The sequence below is a fragment of the Bos javanicus genome, chromosome 2 (genome assembly GCF_032452875.1).
Source record: "Bos javanicus breed banteng chromosome 2, ARS-OSU_banteng_1.0, whole genome shotgun sequence".
Taxonomy (NCBI): Eukaryota; Metazoa; Chordata; class Mammalia; order Artiodactyla; family Bovidae; genus Bos; species Bos javanicus.
In genome coordinates this window covers 33,638,752-33,645,800 of record NC_083869.1, presented here as the reverse complement: position 1 = coordinate 33,645,800, position 7,049 = coordinate 33,638,752, and positions in this window count along the sequence as shown.

The following is a 7,049-nucleotide window of genomic DNA, read 5'->3' as shown; positions in this document are numbered from 1 at the left end:
CTCCGCCATCCCTGGGATTCTCCAGGCAAGAACACTGGAGTGGGTTGCCATTTCCTTCTCCAATGCATGAAAGTGAAAAGTGAAAGTGAAGTCTCTCAGTTGTGTCCGACTCTTCGCGACTCCGTGGACTGCAGCCCACCAGTCTCCTTTGTCTATGGGATTTTCCAGGCAAGAGTACTGGAGTGGGGTGCCATCGCCTTCTCCGATGTGTATACCTAAATCCCTCTAAATCCCCTCCTTCTTGAAACCTCCCTCTCATCCCCATTCCACCCCTCTGGATCATCACAGAGCATGGAGCTGAGCTCCCTATGCTATTCAGCAGCTTCCCACAAGCTATCTCTTTTGCACATGGTAATGTATATGTATATGCATACATATATGCATGTCAACCCTACTCTCCCAATCATCTCACCCTCCTCTAACCCCTCCATGCCCACATGTCCACTCTCTAAGCCTGCATCTCTATTTCTGTCTTGAAAATAAGTTCAATTTGACTAGACATGGAGACAGTTCTATAGGTAGGAACGAAATTAAATTACAGATGAAAAAATAAAAAAAAAATAATAAAGAATTAAGGTTCAAAGATAGCACGAGATGAGAATCAAAGAAACAATCAGAGGGGAAGGACACTGCAATATCAGGAAAGGTGAGAGAGGAGAGTTGTGTGAGGTATATTCTGAAGAAGACCAGGTCGACCCTGCTGTGAAGAGATCCTTGGTGACCTGTGTGAGTACAGTGTCTTGAGGATGGCTGGGATCCAAAGATTTCTGAGACTCAAAAATGGAAAAGGGAGTGAGGAAATGCAGAGATGGTAAGAAGAAGAAATCTGATAATTCTTAGGTGGAAAGAAAGGGCCAAAATCAGAGAGGAACCAACAGGAATAGATCTCCTCTCTACCCTCCTTCTAAAATTTAAGAAATGTCTTAAATGTTCAGAGTCAAACAAGACAAAACTTCAGAAACAGGGGATTGGAAACGTTAAAGTTGAGATATAAATCAGAAAATACAGTGGCCTGTATAGTTAACATAGATATCTTTCCTCCCAGAACCCAAGCTGGCCCAGGTCATTTTCAATTCATAGAAAGATAAAATAATCATTCCCAGGTGGCTCAGTAGTAAAAAAATCTCCCTGCCAGAGCAGGAGACACAAGAAACGCAGGTTCAATTCCTGGGTTGTAAAGATCCCCTGAAGGATGAAATGTCAACCACTTCAGTACTCTTGCTTGGAGAATCCCATGGACAGAGGAGACTGACAGGCTACCTTCTAGGGGTTTACAAAGAGTCAAACATGAGTTAGCGAGTTAGCACACAGCACACAAAATAACCGTAGATGAAATTTCAGGCCAGATTTGCATTCTCTCCTCCTCCAGAACAGTCTTGTCATCAGGTGCATGTATTGCATATACAATAGCGTCACTGAGCAGTAGTGAAACGTTAGACTGCCACTGAGGTTGATTGGTGAGGCTCATCAAAACTTGAGGAGACTTCTAACACCTTTAGATGATACTTTATGTCTACTATTCACTCTCAGTATTTCATGGGAAAAGCTATTCGGGCACTGAGAGACTGAATTATTTCCCACCCATTATAAGCCACTGCTCACCAAGTTTTACAAATACAACAATTCACCTGAATTTATCTTAAGTCTATCCTTAGGAAAATTAGATTTTAATATTTTTACATTTTTACCACACTAAACATGACAGGAACATCTAATAAACCATGCCCTAGCATTGTTTAGAACTCTGGAAAAAATCAGCCTTACAATGAATTATCTTATCAGTAATATCATCTATCTCTGTCAAGATAGTTCTAGTAACTGCTAAACTTCATTTTCTAAGAAATCTCTAAGTAGACATATAAAAGGAATTCACAAAAAATTCTTAAACTTTTTATTTGAATAGCTATTACTGAGACAAATTCTGGTATGGTGTAACAATTCAGCTATAGTAAATGAAATTGTGAATCATTCCATCAATACATTCTTGATAAAAAAGAATTTTAGACACAAAAACCTACACTCTCATGCATGAATGGTACAATCTTCTACAGTCCCTCACCTAATAAGTAACTCCCCTCCCCAATTAGACTCTAGTGAATTTTCTGCAGGAGCAGAGAAAGAAATTTACCATATCAAGCTTTCCTAATGGAGATTTGCATTCAAGAATGAAAATCATTTTACACTGTGTAGCTACTAGTAGTCCACATTTCAAGGAATTTTGAAACCCTGGTATAATTAGAATTCTAGTGAATATTAGGAGACAATGCTGGACTTAGATAATAAATAATAGTTTCCTCTCATTATAGACTTAAACCAAGCAAGACAGCTCGTTACACTGTTTATACTGAGAAAAAAATCCGCATGTGTAATTAATAGACATATTATAGAAGGGGGAGGGGCAACAGAGGGTTAGTGGATCCATAGATACAAACCATTATGTGTAAAATATATAAGCTATAAGGATATATTGTAGCACACAGGGCAATAGAGCCAAATAGTTATAGATGGAGTATAACCTTTAAAAATTGTGAATCACTATGTTGTACACCTATAACATAATAATCAACTATATCCCAATAAAAATAAGGCATAGTGTGATATATGTATAAAATCAACACATACAGTATATGGTAATTTGGTAATTACATGCAGTATTGCCATTCCTATTAATAAAATTCTGAAGTACTTCTGCATACTTTGGCAAACAGCCACAATCACAGCCCACTGAATGCTGCCCACACTACTCTGGCTGCACTGGACCCCATGAATCACCACTTTATCCAATTACTACAGGTTTATTCCTGGCGCAGCAGGGGCCCCCAGGAACCTGATCCTGTCTACTTTGGATGGCTCTCTCTCTTTCTGGGAAGCAGTCTTTTCTGACTGATGGTCTAAGCCCATGTCATGTGTGTGTGTGTGTGTGTGTGCAGTCATTCAGTCATGTCCAACTCTTTTGCGACCCCATGGACTGTAGCCCACCAGGCTTCTCTGTCCAATGGATTTCCGAGGCAAGAATATTGGAATGGGGTGCCATTTCCTACTCCAGGGGATCTTCCTGACCCAGGGATCGAACCCACATCTCTTATGTCTTCTACAAATCAATTAATAATTCATCCTTCTTCTCATGTAAATAAAAACTTTTAAAAACAGCCATATTATTATTATGATTCCCAACTCTGGAATCTCTTATCTTCTTAAATACTATACTGCATTATAGTGGCAGTTACACAGGTTTATAATTGCTTTCTAACAAAAGTTAGTAATAAGATTTATGTTGAAAGCTACTTCGATAATGATCCCCTCCCATGTTTAAATGTCTCAAAGACTTTCTGCACAGGTACATGCTCAGTCACTAAGTTGTGTCCGACTCTTTGCAACCCCATGGGCTTTAGGCTGCCAGGCTCCTCTGTCCATGGGATTCTCAAGGCAAGAATACTGGAGTGGGTTGCCATTTCCTTCTCCTGGGGCTCTTCCCAGTCTAGGAAACAAACCCACATCTTCTGCATTGGCGGGTGGATTCTTTACCACAGCATCACCTGGGAAGCCCCCAAATGTCTTGTAATACAACATAAAAGTAAATGAGAAAAATACTATATTACTGAAATAGTACATTATAAAAGTTTCTTCACCATTTTGGAATTAAATTTTAAAAATGATTTGAAAAAAAAATGAGCCACAGACACATACACTTTTGAATAAAAAAGATAATAATATGATTCTCACAGAACACTATTATTCTTTTTTTTAAAGATCTGAGGCAAATATACCTTAACAACATACATATACAATAAAATATCAGGGTAACAAAGACCTCATCTACCAAAGGAGGGTAGTGGCAAATGGAATTGTGTATTTTCAAAATTCTAACCAAACACCCTATCAAGGGATAGAGTTTTTAAAAACTGAATGTTTCATTGTTTATTAAAAGTACAATCAGTATTGCGCATCAAACCTGAACTGGTGACTCATTTCATATATGATATTATACATGTTTCAATGCCATTCTCCCAAATCTCCCCACCCTCTCCCTCTCCCACAGAGTCCATAAGACTGATCTATACATCAGTGTCTCTTTTGCTGTCTCGTGCACAGGGTTATTGTTACCATCTTTCTAAATTCCATATATATGCGTTAGTATACTGTATTGGTGTTTTTCTTTCTGGCTTACTTCACTCTGTATAATAGGCTTCAGTTTCATCCACCTCATTAGAACTGATTCAAATATATTCTTTTTAATGGCTGAGTAATACTCCATTGTGTATATGTACCACAGCTTTCTGGATGCTTGGGGCTGGTGCACTGGGACGACCCAGCGGGAGGGTATGGGGAGGGAGGAGGGAGGAGGGTTCAGGATGGGGAACACAGGTATACCTGTGGCGGATTCATTTCGATATTTGGCAAAACTAATACAATATTGTAAAGTTTAAAAATAAAATTAAAAAAAAAACTGTAAAAGTACAATCAGCAGGGCAGATCATACAGAAACTAGAATATCACTAACTGGGGTTTCTGTAATTGTGCTACCACCAGTTACCTCTGAGGCACAACTGAGAGCCAAGAGGGCAATGGGTAAAAATAATCTATAGCATGGAGGTGCTTTAGCTCGGGCATAATTTCTAAGAATTGTACTCAATTTCTGAAACCGTACTGAGAAAAATGCAAAAAATACACAAACTCAAAAAATCTAGCTATAACTAGAATGTACTGTCCTCATTTGATTTTCCTTTCTCCACAGTGAACTTGAATTGTCTTCATGGCATAGATAAGCCTGGATGATATTCCCATTTCTTATGGACACAAATACTAGCATTCTCTAAAATTCTCTGCAACAGCTCATTAACCAAAACTACCAGCAGGAGCTCATAAAACAGAATAAATCAGATTCACCAACTCAGATCAGCATTTTGTTTCATTTCTAACGCCCCTGTAGATGCACTGTAAGAGGTGAGTTCCCCTCTTAGGATATTGCAATTTCATTTTATGGCAAATACTGCTGCCCTATTATTTTAATATACAGTACAAATAGCACCATTCCTTCTCGAGTGGCTTAAATCAATTTATAGATTAATACACTACAGATATTATATTGGGGAAAAACAGTGTCATGAAAGGTTGTATAAAAAACACCAGAAGAGCAAATGAAATGCTCAGAGTGGAAATAGAAAACTATGGGATTACTCAAATTCAGTGAGAAACACTGTTTTGAAATTCAGGCAGAGTGTTCCTCATCATGAAGAAAAGATACTATTCTTTATTTATCCTTATAAGAATATTGCTTGTTTGTGAACATGAGCAAGAAGACAAGGCTTTCACCATTAAATGGTAAATCCAGTCCCATTTTAGAAATTGTTAAGATGTGAGTCCTGATGCCAAGTGAGCTTGTACTAGTTGCTTGGCCTTGGTTTCCTCGTTCATAAATAAAGGCTGTTGAAGGAAAGAAGGGAGGAAAAGAGGTAGGAAGGCAGGCAAGCAGGAAGCTGGTTAGTGAGCATTTTGGGGGCACTCACTCTGTGCCACGTCCTAAAAAGCATTACAGATGATCCCAGTTTCTTACCATCTTAAAATTCTGTGATTCTGCAGCATTTCATCTCTAGACCTTATTGTTTTAAACCGACTCAAGGGAAAAATGTCACTATCATTAGTATCTTGTTTTCCACAAAGCTCAAGCTAGTTGCTTCACCAATGAGGTGTGGACGGCAAAATATGCCCCTAAGTATCAGCTTCTACTTCTAGAAAAGTAATCTTTTGTTTGTAACAGAGACCTGTTATCTCTCGAGGGGAAGTTCTTTCATCTGTGTAACTGTCAATATATGGTTCTCACACAATAAGATATAATGAATTCCAGTGCTGCTGCCTTTGTTACAGAAACAATTAGGGTGTCCTGTTATCCATTATTCATTGCTCTTGCCTCAGCTCCAAATAGAACAGTAAACAGACCTAAGGAATAAATATTCTTCACACTGAAGAATTCATCCTTCTAGGATCATGGTGTCAGTCTCAGATAACTCACTTGAACTTGTGCTTGTCTGAGATTTCACTGGCATGTTTTCTTTTGAGGGAAGAAAGTAGCAGTCTATTTTTTTTTTTTTTTTTTTTAGTTCTTTATATTATTCCCTCATTATCTTGAAGCAGTTTTCCTATCTTATTTCTTATTCTCCACTACAGGCTTATATATATATTTTTTTTTTTTCCACTCCACAGTTTTCCTACATTTGAATCTTCTCTCCTTTTGTTTCTTTCCTTCCTCTCTTCTTTCTTTCTTGATTTTCCACTTCTGTTTTTGCCCCTTCCAATAACTGAGTAGCACACACAAATTTTGTGTTTATACTCTGAAAAATCTCATTTTTTTTTTGCATAGAAAGTAATCTCCCCAAATATTTTAAGTTTAAAGACCATAGATCTAAATTTAATGTTTACTACAATTAATAGGAAAAGGAGTACATCAGGCTGTATTTTGTCACCCTGCTTATTTAACTGATATGCAGAGTACATCATGAGAAATTCTGGCCTGGAAGAAGCACAAGCTGTTATCAAGATTGCCCGGAGAAATGTCAATAACCTCAGATATGCAGATGACATCACCCTTACGGCAGAAAGTGAAGAGGAACTAAAAGCCTTTTGTTGAAAGTGAAAGAGGAGAATGAAAAAGTTGGCTTAAAGATCAACATTCAGAAAACTAAGATCATGGCATCTGGTCCCATCACTTCATGGCAAATAGATGGGGAAACAGTGGAAACAGTGTCACACTTTATTTTTGGGGGGCTCCAAAATCACTGCAGATGGTGATTACAGCCATGAAATTAAAAGACGCTTACTCTTTGGAAGGAAAGTTATGACCAACCTAGATCGTATATTGAAAAGCAGAGATATTACTTTGCCAACAAAGGTCCGTCTAGTCAAGGCTATGGTTTTTCCAGTGGTCATTATGGATGTGACAGTTGGACTGTGAAGAAAGCTGAGCGCCGAAGAATTGATGCTTTTGAACTATGGTGTTGGAGAAGACTCTTGAGAGTCCCTTGGACTGCAAGGAGATCCAACCAGTCCATCCT